Source organism: Lycium ferocissimum, chromosome 4 (genome assembly GCF_029784015.1).
Source record: "Lycium ferocissimum isolate CSIRO_LF1 chromosome 4, AGI_CSIRO_Lferr_CH_V1, whole genome shotgun sequence".
Lineage (NCBI taxonomy): Eukaryota > Viridiplantae > Streptophyta > Magnoliopsida > Solanales > Solanaceae > Lycium > Lycium ferocissimum.
The window spans coordinates 56,838,106-56,853,659 of record NC_081345.1 but is presented as its reverse complement, the minus strand read 5'-3'; positions in this window follow the sequence as shown (position 1 = coordinate 56,853,659).

The following is a 15,554-nucleotide window of genomic DNA, read 5'->3' as shown; positions in this document are numbered from 1 at the left end:
CTTGTGGTATACATATATATACACCTACATAGGTGCCTTACTTCATTGACATATAAATTTGCTTGATACATATATACATATTTGATACATGTCTTTTTTTTTTGTAAATATAATCGTGACGAGTTTAAAAAATTATAAACTAACCGGGTTCTTTTTTCCTTTTCCCCTTCACCACATGACCACTCGGGTCAGCCTGCCTATTGGGCCTCAGGCCCAATAAGGAAAATTCTTTCTCCCAAGATATCGAGTCCGCGAAGATAAAATTAAATAGTTTGGCGCGCAGAAGGCCCAGCCATGGGTGAAAATGGCCAACTCGGGGCTTGGTACGCCCCTAGTCTTTCCATTTCCTTTATTTGTTTCTTGTTTTTCCTTCATCTTGAGCTTTGTGTGTATTTGTACAAAGACTTGTAAGAATTCATGTCATAGTGGAATCCTTATCGTATGAACTAGTCGTCTTAGGATAACGGTACTTATGCCATTTAGATTGGCTTTAAGTCCCCAAAACCATTTTCAAATAATCCGGATTAGCGTAATGATTTTGACAAACTTAAATAGATAATTGGCTAAACTATTTTGACACGGTTTAATTTTGAACAAAAAGGTTATTTCAAAACCACAAGTGTTGCAACGTTGTTAAAGAAAACGGACTAATTTTTAAAACCCAAGCATACATTCTTTCTAAAAATTAAACCAAGTTTTATTCGAAATAAAGCCAAGGATACTCGTTTTTGGATCAAATTAATAAATCTGGTAAAGTTTTGGGCCAAAAGCCCCACTGATTTTTAGAAAAATAAGGCCAGAACTGGCCAAGTTCAGCAAAAAATAAAAAGGGATTTTTTTTGGGCCAAATCCCACTCACGGATAAAAGGGTGATGATATAGACATTTCAAATTTTTTGTGTACAAAGTTCATTTGTCCAAGCCCAGAAAATGGACAGGCCTCTTTAAAAAAGGGAGAATTGTAAATTTTGGTTATAAAGCCCGATCCGAGACCAATCTCATGACTTATAACCAACGACGTGTTTTAAAACAAAAAACATTCGTACATATGAGTTTTCGGATAAGGCGTTCCAAATGTATTAAATGGATCGATCCAAATAAAGTATGAGTTAAAGCATGGACAAGATTATACACTCAAAACATAACAAGTTCATATTTTTTAACATGTGTAAAGATGACAACTTTATACTCATTTTTGCCAAAACAAAAATACATCATCCTTGTATCCTAAGGGAGATTATTTTATCCTATGTACCCTATATATAAAGGGAACGTATTCAAATTCTTTTCTCAAAATGACATGCAAAATGACAAGATTTTTGTGTGAATAAACACTAAACAGACAGTTCATGCAAATACTCATACATTGGAATTCGAAAGTCAACCGTATAGTACGGATCCTTAATACTAGGGTGCCTAACACCTTTCCCAGGGAATCATTAGAACCCTTACCTAGAACTCTGGATTACGGAGGATTTTTCACTATATTTGAATAAACCCTTCACCACTGGTTTTCCTAATTTCCTAAAAATTAGGTGGCGACTCTTTTTCAAAACAAAGTCCGAAAGAACACAACAAGTTCATAGTAGCTTTTATGCCTTAACCCGCGTAAATGCGAACCGCTACAGAAATACTCAAAATGACCGGACAGATCGTTATAGTAAAACGTCTCGCTTCAAGCCCCCGTCGTTTAAAATATTGGTAAATGGTTTCATGAATTGTTAACCCGTAAATTGGTACACATGCATTTGTATACGTGGTCAAGGACACGTGGATCAAATATGAAAAGATAATGATATAATTTGCAGTTAGAACTAACGTAAACGAATATAATCGAAATAAATAGTTAGAATAGCCTGAGCCTTAGAGAAGCTTTGAGCTTGAGTCTCTGGGCTAATCGTTAGTTGCAATATCAAATTCAGCCTAATAGAAATGAAAGTAAAAAAAGCAAAGTATCGAGTTTGTGTGTTGTATATCTCTTGTAATTCGTGTCCTTACAATGAAATGATAATCCCTATTTGTACTTGAGCTCAGGGATACGTATCCCATGTATTATGACCCTATTTATAAAATAAATTAATGCCATAGTAATCATAGACAATAAAGAGAGCAATAATGCTTATTAATACCCGTAGAAGGTGTAAGGTCATTACATAACGGTTGACCGTTGCCCTTTCAAACCGGTGCCTTATCGTTTTCACGGATGTCGCAACCCAAATCACTGGTCGTGCGGGCACCTACCATTTCCCACCTTGGTAGGCGAACCCGTCTTTAATCATTAATCCAACAACAATAAAATAAATAATACAGAATAAATAAAAGTCTAAATCATAAATAACATAAGTGCGGAAATACGAATATAATCCCCGAGGAACTAGTCGAAATACAGTACAAGAGCCACTACTAATCAACTACAAGTCTGGAATAATACAAAGTCTCAAAATACCAATACTGTCTCGGAATGCAAGAAAAGACAGGTATAAAGGAGGAGTCTCTGGGCTGCGGAACCATCAAGCATGCTAACCCTAGACACTCAACAGCAAAGCCTCGGGGTCGGTCGCGAGGAGTGGATGGGGAACCTGTCACGTACTCTGCACTAAGAAAAGAATGCAGCAAGGTAGTATCAGTACAAACACTAAGTACTGGTAGGTATCATAAGCCGACAACAGTTAGCTAACATATATAAAGGAAGAAACTGAAGAATAGACATGCTCACGAGTAGGTACAAACACAACACAGTCCGAGAACAATAACTCAAGTATAGAAGTATCAAGTCACTACCTAGGTGAAAGTCTTTAATCCTCAAATCCATCAAGTCTCTAAGTAAATACCTTACGCAACAACTCAATGAATCAACAACAAAGGAATCAAGAGGAAATGTACCATACAATAATAAGGATGCAATGCAAGTGAGATGAGATGAGATGATATGCAATGCACTGGCCAAATGTAATCTCCGTACATACATGCTACGGACGGAATACCTCCACGTCTCGATAGTCATGACCCATGAGGGACCCGCGAAGTCCATGTACCAGTCACTCTGCACACAGCCCAGAGATGACTCCACAACACCAACCACACCGCTAGCCATTCCGCACACAACCCAGAGATGGCTGCGCTATCAAATATGTCTCAAGAATCACAGATGTTTCCTTCTCACTTATCATCATCAACACCAATCACCGGAAACATCAATGTATCATGGAAATGAAGATGAATGGAATGCAAAATAACAATATCAAGTGTATCATATCAATCCCAATCGTACCACACATGAACACATAACACAATATCAATAACAAGTCAAGTCCTTTCCTCTATCCATGATAATGTCAAGATAAGTTAGAGACAACCGTTTCATAATCACAATGTAACAACTAAGTACAATTCAATATCACACCCATGGCGACGAGCCAATAAATCACAATGAGGGACAAGCCCATAAATCAGTCAACAATACCAAACCTAAGTAATCTTTCTCAACTTCATACCCGAAGGCGTAATATGCTTTCTCTGACAATCACTAACTCTAGATATGCTTCGCTAACTGAAGTCTAACTAGAAGGTAAGCCGTAACCTACCTGGCTGCCGAGTTGGAGCCACGAACAATCAAACCTTTGCCTTGCCTTTCTGGAGAGCCTCCAAGTACTCAAAGTCTATCTATTATCGAATTCTAATGAGAAGCAACGATACCCATATTGCTGTACTATTGTTTGAATAAAAATCAACTAAGAAAAGGGGGAAAAAGGGCCCACGAGGGTAATTCAAAGGTGAAATTGGTAACCCAAACTTATAGAAGTTCAATTCTACTACTTAATTTCTAAATTCACTCAAGAATAGGTTAATTTCATCATTCAAGTCAAAACCCCCAATTTGAGGTAAACCCTAACTTTTAATCTTTCAATTCATTAACTATAATGGAAGATTCAAGCCTATTGGTCCCTAATTCATCAAATTCCATACTTAGATTAGTCAAATCTATCAACAAATCTCATATTGAAAGACTAAATATCAAATAATGCAGTAAGTGTCAAAACCCATCTTCTTTCTTAAGTTTCTATAGATTTTCTATCATGGATTCATGCTTAAGAAAGGTAAATGAATGAAATCAAGGTTAGAGATGTTACCCTCAAGAGAAATCTGCTTAGAACCTCTTCAATTCGCCTCAAAGACACTTGGAACAATAAATGCAAGGATAGGAAATGAAGGGTTTTAACTAGGCATTAAATAGGATTTTGGTCCACATCATCCGCCGCAGCAGTCGAGGGTCCTCTACAGCAGAACCGCTCCCGCGACCTACCCTCCGCCACAGCGAGGCGGCTACAGCGGAGCCCTGTCTACTGTAGCGCACCACTACGAATCTCCATAACACGCCATAGCGGACCAGACCGCGCCGAGTCGGGTCCTGGTCCACTACAGCGCACACTGAAGCCGCCACAGCGGACATCAGACACCAGTAGAAATGCTGGTTTTTCACTAACTCAATCCCGAAATCCGATAATCACCCGAGACCTCCCAGATACAAACCAAATATGAAACCATACATAAAAACGTGCTACAGACTCACTCGTGATCTCGGAATTCCTAATGGAGGTCTATTTGACCGGGTCAACACCTAATGGTCAAAGACCAACTATCTAACCAATAACCCAAAATGCCCCTGAGTGCTTCGGGAACCAAACTAATCATCCCAACAAGTCCTAATCGACCATTCGGACCTCTCGAAATTGACAGATTTTTAAAAAAGGTCCGTTTACCTAAAAGTCAACTCTTAATCAACTGTTTTTCACTTTAAGGCTCTATTTCGCATAAGTCATCATAAAACTCACCGACTACCTCGAGAACCATACCACCTATCCCCACTAGTCAAAATCATACTAATAGGGCTCGAGGAAGGGTCAGCGAGGGTAAATAGGTCAAAAGCACTATAATGACCAAACGGGTGGTTACATCAGATACCATTTAAATAATCGCTCGTCCTCAAGCGACAAGGAAAGGAACTGGGAAAAGTACCGGAGTCAGCAAATAATTGAGGATATCTGGAACGCATATCAGACTCGAATCTCAACTTTCTCACCTGCCTATCTAAGATCGCTATAGGCTCCTCCTCATATGATAGATTCTCATCAAACAACACAAAATCCCAACGAACGATATAAGATCTATCTGAATGGTACCTCTTCAGCATAAAAACATGGAATACCGTATGAACACCTGACGGGCCTGGTGGCAAGGCTAACTCATATGCAACATCACGAACACGACGGAGAATCTCAAATAGACCAATATACCTCGGGCTTAACTTGCCCCTCTTCCCAAATCGCATCACACCCTTCATGGGTGAAACCTTCAGAAGAACCTGCTCACCCTCCATAAACTCTAAATCTCGAACCTTCTGATCCGCATACATCTTTTGCCTACTCTGAGCTGCCAGAAGTTTTTCCTGAATAAGCTTCACCTTGTCTAAAGACTCCCTCAACAAATCTATACCCCAAGGTCGGACCTCAAAAGCATCAAACCATCCAATAGGAGAATGACACCTCATACCATATAAAGCCTCGAACGATGCCATATCAATACTCGAATAGTAGCTATTGTTGTACGCAAACTCTGCCAAGGGTAAGAACTGGTCCCAATGACCACCAAAATAAAAAACAAACATATCCTCAAGCACCTGAATAGTCCACTCAGACTGACCTCGGACTGTGGATGAAATGCGGTGCCAAGATGTAACTGAGTGCCCAACTCATCCTGCAAGGTCTTCCAGAAATGAGAGGTAAACTGAGTACCTCGATCGAAAATAATGGAAATAGGAAACCCGTGCAATCTCACTATCTCTCGGATGTAAATCCTGGCCAACTTCTACGCATTAGAAGTAACCTGAACTGAGATGAAATGAGCAGACTTAGTCAACCGATTAACAATAACCCAAACTAAATCGAACTTCTCCAAGGTCTTCGGAAGACCCACAACAAAATCCATGACAATCCTCTCCCACTTCCACTCGGGAATAGGCATTCTCTGAAGTACCCTACCAGGTCTCTGGTGCTCATACTTGACTTGCTGGCAATTCAGACACTGAGCAAAGAAATCTGCAATATGTCTCTTCATCCTGCCCCACCAGTCGTGTTATCTCAAATCACGATGCATCTTAGTCGCACTTGGAAGAATAGAATACCTGGAGCTATGAGCCTCCTCTAAAATCAAGCGAATCAGACCACCCACATGAAGAGTGATCCATTTGGTCCTTCATATATACCATGTAACTAAATAGTCTTTAATGTATGAAAAAAGGTGATCATTTTAGTCTTAAAACCTTAAAAGTAACGGTGCAAGTCAAAAAGTCTATTAAGTTTAACCAGTCACTCACGTGAGGGAAGCAAAAGCTACCCTTTTCCTCCCGCCACCAACATGTACGCCTGCAAAAATGGAGTATACATTTTTCTTTCTTATCTTGTAACATAGTTTCTTGCAGCAAGAAACACAGTAGGGTTATGGTTTCAAAGGCAAAAACATATGTTGATTATTGTACAAGAGTTTCCATTAAAGGTAGCAAAAGTTGACCTTTCTTCTCATCGTATAAGATTCGGTTATGGCTGAAAGGTTTCACTCCCATTTTTTATGTTTTTATACAATTCACATGAGTTCTTTGATTAAATTAAACCAATCTCATAGGACTATTTTGATTACATTATATATATATATACACACTAGAACAATTAAGCATAAGTAGTTGGTTTCATATTAAAAAAAATTTGAATGCTTATTTTTACTATTGTACTATTAGCGGAAATGCTTTATGTTACATAATAATGGAAGTTGTATGATTACAAGATATGGGATAATTTTCCTAAAAAATATTACTCATACTCCAGTACAAGCTCTTAAGACTGAAACTAGAATCCGACATAAGAAGATCCCTACCACAGACCAAATAAACCTGCAAAAAGAAAGAAGATAGTTGTTGTAAAGACTGTCAAGAAAATAATACATGTTGTAAAAGCAAGACAGAAACAAAGAATTTAATTCTAGAAAAAAAAGAAATACTAGAAGACGAAAATCTAATAGAGAAAGATTATATTTTAATAGATGTAGGACACACACAATTATATAATTTTAAAACGGGAATGGAAAGAATAGAGTTATTAGAAACCAAAAAGATTTAGATAATATAATAAAAATATTAGATGAAATAGAAATTATAGGAGAAAAACCTTTAAAACATTGGAAAAATAACAAGATTGTATGTAAATTAGACATAATAAATCCAGAATATGTAATTAAAATAGCCTCAATAGAAGCAACTAACCAAGATGTAGAAGACTTTAAAGTACAAATAAAAGAATTATTAGATCTAGGAGTAATAAGGAGATCTACTTCTAAACATAGATCTGCAGCATTTATGGTAAGAAATCATAGTGAGATAGTAAGAGGAAAGGCTAGGATGGTAATAAATTATAAAAGACTTAAAAATAATACTAGAACAGATAGATATAAATTACCAGATAAAAAAAAATTAATAAATAGAATACAAGGCAAAGAGATATTTAATAAATTTGATTGTAAATCAGGATACAAGCAGGTACGAATGCATGAAGAGAGTATAGAGTGGACGGCATTTACCTGTCCTGAAGGACATTTCGAATGGTTAGTAATGCCATTTGGATTAAAGACAGCTCCACCAATTTTTCAAAGAAAAATGGATAGTATATTTGGAGACTACAAAAGGTTTGTGCTAGTATATGTAGACAACATATTAGTATTTAGTAGAGATATTAAAGAACACCTAGGACACTTACAAACAGTATTTAGACTATTTGTAGAAAATGGAATAATAATAGTAAGAAAAAGATGGAATTATGTAAAAATTATATAAATTTTTTAGGAGTAGTACTAGGAGACGGTAAAATAAAGTTACAACCTCATATAGCTAAAAAAGCTTTAGAGATGCCAGACAAGCTAGATAATATCAAAGAGTTGCAAAAATTCTTAGGAATAGTAAATTATGCTAGAAATTTTATAAAAGACTTAGGAAAAATAGCAGGACCATTGTATTCAAAGACGGGATCTAATGGTCAAAAACATTTTAATACTGAAGACATTAAATTAGTACAAAAAATTAAAGAAAAAATTATTCCTGACTTAAATATGCCACTAGAAACAGACTATTTAATTATAGAAACAGATGGTAGTTTTGAAGGATGGGGAGCAGTATTAAAAGCAAGACCAAATAAATATAGTAATAAAAGTGAGGAAAAAATATGTGCTTATCAAAGCGGTAAGTACAGAGAAAAAGGGAATATGAGTAGTAGAGATGCAGAAATTTTAGCCGTAATATATGGATTAAATAGCTTTAGACTATATATTTTAAACAAACCAGAAATATTAGTTAGAACAGACTGTGAATCTATAGTTAAATTTCATTAAAAAATTAATGACAAAAATAGTAGTAGACGAAGATGGTTAAATTTTATAGATACCATTTCAATCTATAACCTAAAGTTTGAGCATATAAAAGGAAAAGATAATAATCTAGCAGACCAATTAAGTAGATTAAAGATTACTACTAACTAATAGTATGATTTCCTATTTGAACAGCATGAGACCCTCAAGTTCTTAGACAGCAGACAAGGGAAAAGGCATACAAGCCTCAACCCCAGACACTTACAGACAAGCGGTATTAGGTAATCTTCATTTTAGACCTATATCGTCATTAGAAAGAAATGCCCTAGAAAGAATACAATTTGGAACTAAACATAATCTAGTATTCTTTCCACCATCAAACATGACTTTTAAAGTATTACCAGAATATATAATAGATAAACAACAGACATGTTCAGTAGATAATTTGTGGATATCACATAATAGGAAAGACTCTAAACATTTTGTAGCCACTTTAAACGCACTTTGTCAGTATTTCACAGACAAAAATTTAGACAAAAAATTTAAATTTTATGTTGTAGTTCATGGTAGAACTAATGGTGTTTTTCAAACTTGGATATAAGTCTTAGACTCCATTAAAGACATAAGAAAACGTCTTTTTAAGGGTTTCAATGATTTTACTGGGAGGCATTAGACTTTGCTAGAGGAATGTTGGGTCCAAATTACTATATTTCTCCAGCACTTAAAAAAAAATCCAGATAAAATCCCTCAGTATAACATACAAAAATACACAGACAAGGTGACTTTTTGTGATCCTTTGTTCTTCTATGACTGAAGCCTTCAAAAGACTAAACCAGTAGAAAGAGACATTAGTCCAAGAAAAAATGAAACTTTTGGAACAAATAGGGATGTTAGAACATAGACTACAAGCAGTTAAGTTCGAGTTAGCACAATCTCAGAATTTTCCATCTCAGACAAAAATGGATGAGACGAGTGTGCATTCCCCAACGAATGCAATTAGATCCACTGTATTGGATAAAGATACAGCTAGTCCGATTCAAATGGTAGCCAGTAAAGACTTATCAAATCTGTTGATGGCTGTCACTTTGCCAAAAAGTGAAGATGAGGAATGTTCATCTCTCCAGACAAGGCGAAGACTACCAAAGACACTAACGCAAGGAGCTACCCCTACAAAGAAAAGCATACTTGCCAAAAAGAAAAAGAATGAAAAAATAGAGAATATAGTTAAAGAGACATTGGAAAGGGTTTTTAAGACAAAAGAAGGGCAAGATAAACATATAGTCAGTAATCCTAGTCCAGCATTATCTCCAAGTCCAGGGATGTCACCAGTCTATAGTTCAGATGAAGGAGATATGGTAAATTTTCAGAACAGTGCATTTCAAGATTCACAATATCCAAACGATGACGATTCGGGGATGAGTTTTGATTCTATCACACTACATAATCTAGACACATAAAAAAATAAAAAAAAAATAAAAAGAGAAAAGAAAAAATAGTTGAAAGAGTCATCGTGATGGCCAAAAGAAAGATTTGGTGAACACGCCTAGAAGACAAAGTCAATAAAGTAGCTTTATTAAAGTAACTTTAATAAAGTAGACACAGTAACGGACAGATCAGCAAAAGGACAATAAGATAAAGTCTCTTTTGTAAAGTTTCACGTGACGATGGGGCCCAAAGAGCACCAGAAGACTCTTTAATATTTTGAAATCCGGAAGTTGAAGTCCGCCAGATGCCTATAAATAAGAGCATTTGTGGAGAAGATAGAGAACAACCAAGAAGAGCATCAACAACACCTCTCAAGAAAAAACTCCATATTCCCCTTCTCTTTCATCAAATGCCTCAATCCTTTTCTCAGTCCAAAACCCCTGTAATATAAACTTCTCTTGTAAAATAGTACTAAGTTTTCAATATTTTCAATACTTTTCTCCTAGTGTGAAGTAGTTTTTGGGGTTCCCCGAAAGGGAAACCTCCCTCCATCTTCGAGTCATGTAAGTTTTATTAACTATGTTTCTATACTATTCTCCCTATTATGTAAATTATGACCATGTTATATAAATACTATGTTTTAAGTAATTACTTGTTATTATGAATCTGTTACTCTTAGTATATGGTTATTCTCTTAACTTCTTAATAAACTCGATAAATTAACTTGTAAATTCCTAGGTGCTAAGAGGTCGTTAAAATGTCCGAAATTGATGAAGGACTAACTGTTGGCCATGACCGGGGTGTGGTTAAAGAAGAAGTTATTAAGAACAAAGGTTAAGGGAAAGAGATGAACAGTGAAACAAGATTCATAACTGGAGAGAGTCCAGATTATTTTTAAAAAAATGGGAGATAAACAGAAACTTAGAAATATAACTACCTGATAAGAGGACATCTAGGAGTGAGGAAGTACCTAGTAGGATTGTTTAAACATTTGATAAAAAGCACATTATATTTTCTACTGAGATCTTAAAAAATTTTAAAATATCAAAAAAACATAACCCCCCCTCTCACTTTGAAAAAACATAACCCCCCTCTCACGTTGTTAAAATAAAAAACTCTTTAACGATGCTCTTTGGGCCCCATCGTCATGTGAAACTTTTCAAAAGAGACTTTATCTTATTGTCCTTTTGCTGATCTATCCGTTACTGTGTCTACTTTATTAAAGTTACTTTAATAAAGCTACTTTATTGACTTTGTCTTCTAAGCGTGTTCACCGGATCTTTCTTTTGGCCATCACGATGACTCTATCAACTATTTTTTCTTTTCTCTTTTTTTTTTTATGTGTCTAGATTATGTAGTGTGATAGAATCGAAACTCATCCCCAATCGTCGTCGTTTGGATCTTGTGAATCATGAAATGCAAGTGTGCTTTTTCTTTGAAAATTTACCATATCTCCTTGTTTGGAGACTATGGTGACATCCCCAGACTTGGAGATAATCTTGGACTAGGATTACGACATATGTTTATCTTGCCCTTCTTTTGTCTTAAAAACCCTTTCCAATGTCTCTTTAACTATATTCTCTATTTTTTCATTCTTTTTCTTTTTGGCAAGTATGCTTTTCTTTGTAGGGGTAGCTCCATGGATTGCGTTAGTGTCTTTGTAGTCTTCGCCTTGTCTCTGGAGAGATGAACATCCTCATCTTCACTTTTTGGCAAAGTGACAGCCATCAACGGATTTGATAAGACTTTACCGGCTACCGTTTAATCATGTAGGACTAGGGCCGTATCTTTATCCGATATAGTGGATCTAAGCATTCATTGGGCAATGCACACCGTCTCATCCGTTTTTGTCCGAGATGGAAAACTCGAGATTGTGCTAACTCGAACTTAACTGCTTGTAGTCTGTGTTCTAACATCCCTATGTGTTCCAAGAGTTTCATTTATTCTTGGACTAATGTCTCTTTCTGTTGGTTTAGTCTTTTGAAGGCTTCAGTCATAGAAGAACAGTGATCACAAAAAATCACCTTGTCTGGTAATACTTTAAAAGTCATGTTTGATGGTGGAAAGAATACTAGATTATGTTTAGTTCCAAACTGTATTCTTTCTAGGGCATTTCTTTCTAATGACGATATAGGTCTAAAATGAAGATTACCTAATCTTTGCTTGTCACGTCAAAGTGTCTTGGGGTTGAGGCTTGCATGTCTTTTCCTTGTTTTTGTCTAAGAACTTGAGGGTCTCATCCGTTCATGAACAGAAATCATATTATTAGTTGTGTGTGTGGTATGTGTGTGTGTGCGTTCGGTTCGGTTTTATCAGACTTTGGTTTGGCTATTTCGGCTTTGGTTTTTTGAAGGTGGACACCGAACGCCGAATCGAACTAGTTCGGTTCGGTTCTTTCGGTTTCGATTTTCTAAAGTTTGGTTTGTTTCGGCTTCGATTTTTTCAATTCAGTTTTTTTGATATGATATTAGAAGCGATTCCATTTACACTAATTCATATTCTCAAAAGCAACAAAACATAAAACTAACAAATTAAAATCAAAATCAAACAAACAGGATACGCAAGAACAGAAAACCATAACCATAATATAGGATTATTAGGTGTTACATACATACATACGGTAGAAGAATAATTAAGAAAACACATAAAGGACATACATTAATCCTAAAGACACATCCTAGTCACCTTTCTTTGTTAAGGATATTTGATTTTCTCAACTGAAGTGGAAAATTAGGGATATAAAAGCAAAAGAGAGCTTATTACAATTGGATTTTTTTTGGGCTTAAACTTAATGAGTCTGGACTATTTTAATTTTTCTGGGTAATGTATAAATTTCGGTTCTTCGGTTCGGTTTCATCAAAGTTCGGTTCGGCTATTTCGATTTCGATTTTTTGAAGGTGAACACCAAACACCGAACCAAACTAGTTCGGTTCGGTTCTTTCAGTTTCGATTTCTTGAAGTTCGGTTCGGTTCGGTCCGATTTTTCGGTTTTCGGTATTTATGCCCAGCCCTAGTTAGTAGTAATCTTTAATCTACTTAATTGGTCTGCTAGATTATTATCTTTTCCTTTTATATGTTCAAACTTTAGGTTATAGATTGAAATGGTATTTATAAAATTTAACCATCTTCGTCTACTACTATTTTTGTCATTAATTTTTTGATAAAATTTAACTATAGCTTCACAGTCTGTTCTAACTAATATGTCTGGTTTGTTTAAAATATATAGTCTAAAGCTATTTAATCCATGTATTACGGCTAAAATTTCTGCATCTATACTACTCATATTCCCTTTTTCTCTGTACTTACCGCTTTGATAAGCACATATTTTTTTCCTCAATTTTATTACTATATTTATTTGGTCTGGCTTTTAATACTCCTCCCCATCCTTCAAAACTACCATCTGTTTCTATAATTAAATAGTCTGCTTCTAGTGGCATGTTTAAGTCAGGAATATTTTTTATTTTTTCTTTAATGTACTAATTTAATGTCTTCAGTATTAAAATGTTTTTGACCATTAGATCCCATCTTTGAATACAATGGTCCTGCTATTTTTCCTAAGTCTTTTATAAAATTTCTAGTATAATTTACTATTCCTAAGAATTTTTGTAACTCTTTGATATTATCTAGCGTGTCTGGCATCTCTAAAGCTTTTTTAGCTATATGAGGTTGTAACTTTATTTTACCGTCTCCTAGTACTACTCCTAAAAAATTTATATAATTTTTACATAATTCCATCTTTTTCTTACTAATTATTATTCCATTTTCTACAAATAGTCTAAATACTGTTTGTAGGTGTCCTAGGTGTTCTTTAATATCTCTACTAAATACTAATATGTCGTCTACATATACTAGCACAAACCTTTTGTATTCTCCAAATATACTATCCATTTTTCTTTGAAAAATTGGTGGAGCTGTCTTTAATCCAAATGGCATTACTAACCATTCGAAATGTCCTTCAGGACAGGTAAATGCAGTCCATCTATACTCTCTTCATGCATTCGTACCTGCCAGTATCCTGATTTACAATCAAATTTACTAAATATCTTTTTGCCTTGTATTCTATTTATTAATTATGTTTTATCTGATAATTTGTATCCATCTGTTCTAGTATTATCATTAAGTCTTTTATAATTTATTACCATCCTAGCCTTTCCTCTTACTATCTCACTATGATTTCTTACCATAAATGTTGCAGATCTATGTTTAGAAGTAGATCTCCTTATTACTCCTAGATCTAATAATTCTTTTATTTGTACTTTAAAGTCTTCTACATCTTGGTTAGTTGCTTCTATTGAGGCTGTTTTAATTACATATTCTTGATTTATTATGTCTAATTTACATACAATATTGTTATTTTTCCAATGTTTTAAAGATTTTTCTCCTATAATTTCTATTTCATCTAATATTTTTATTATATTATCTAAATCTTTTTGGTTTCTAATAACTCCTATCCTTTCCATTCTTGTTTCAAAATTATATAATTCTGTCTCCACATCTATTAAAGTATAATCTTTCTCTATTAGATTTTCGTCTTCTAGTATTTCTTCTTTTTCTAGAATTAAATTCTTTGTTTCTGTCTTGCTTTTACAACATGTATTATTTTCTTGACAGTCTTTACAACAACTATCTTCTTTCTTTTGCAGGTTTATTTGGCCTGTGGTAGGGATCTTCTTATGTCGGATTCTAGTTTCAGTCTTAAGAGCTTGTACTGGAGTATGAGTAATATTTTTTAGGAAAGTTATCCCATCTCTTGTAATCATACAACTTCCATTATTATGTAACATAAAGTCTAATCCTATGACAAAATCTGCATTTATATTCAAGTCTCTTACCCATATTTTATCCATTTTATAGCTTGGTTTATAAAATTCTGAACATGTATTTATGAAGCTAATGTATGCTTTATGAACATAATGTTTGTATATGTGATAAGTTGGTATTTTACCAACTTATCTCTTCTTTAATCTTATATTTTTGCTATGTTTGATTGAGAAAATAGTGCATTTAATATCGTTTACATCTATTTTACAGGTTTTATGTGATTTAGAAGTGATCGGAAGAAATCAAGTGAAAATAAAGTCAAAAAGAGGATAAATTGGATAAAAACTGTCCAGTTTTGCAAAAAACGAAAATCAGGGACTGTTTTGGTCTAATTTTAAGTGGGAAAATTTTGGGACTACAAAAGCAAGCTTGAAGACATTATTTCTCATCTTTGGCATTTCAACACAAGTCTTGGAGAGCTTTGGAAAGCTAGGGTTTCATCCTCACACTTTGGAAGAGAAGATTTGGAGGCACCCAATGAGAAATTCTTTACCCATTCCTTCATCTCTTGCTATTTATTGAATATTTATGTGTGTAGTATTTCATTTCAATACTTGAACCTTGTCTATGGAAGTATACATTATTTAAGTTTGGATTGAATCTCTTGTTTTGCTTATGTGTTGAATGATTTTATAATTAATAGAAGTGAGTTAATGTTGTTTTAATTATTCTTGTTCTTTAATGTTTCTTAAGGGAATTGCTAACCCTAGGACTCGCCCATTTATTTCGGTTTAAACTTGGAAGAGACAAACTCGAGATTGGGAAAGAATAATTAACAAGAATTTGGGGCGTTAACCCTCATCTAATAGAAATCGACCTAGGCATAGGCAACACCACTTGTAGTCATATTCGGGTGTTCTTAATGCTCCTAATTGCTTTAGGGATATTTAATTAGGTAGTCTA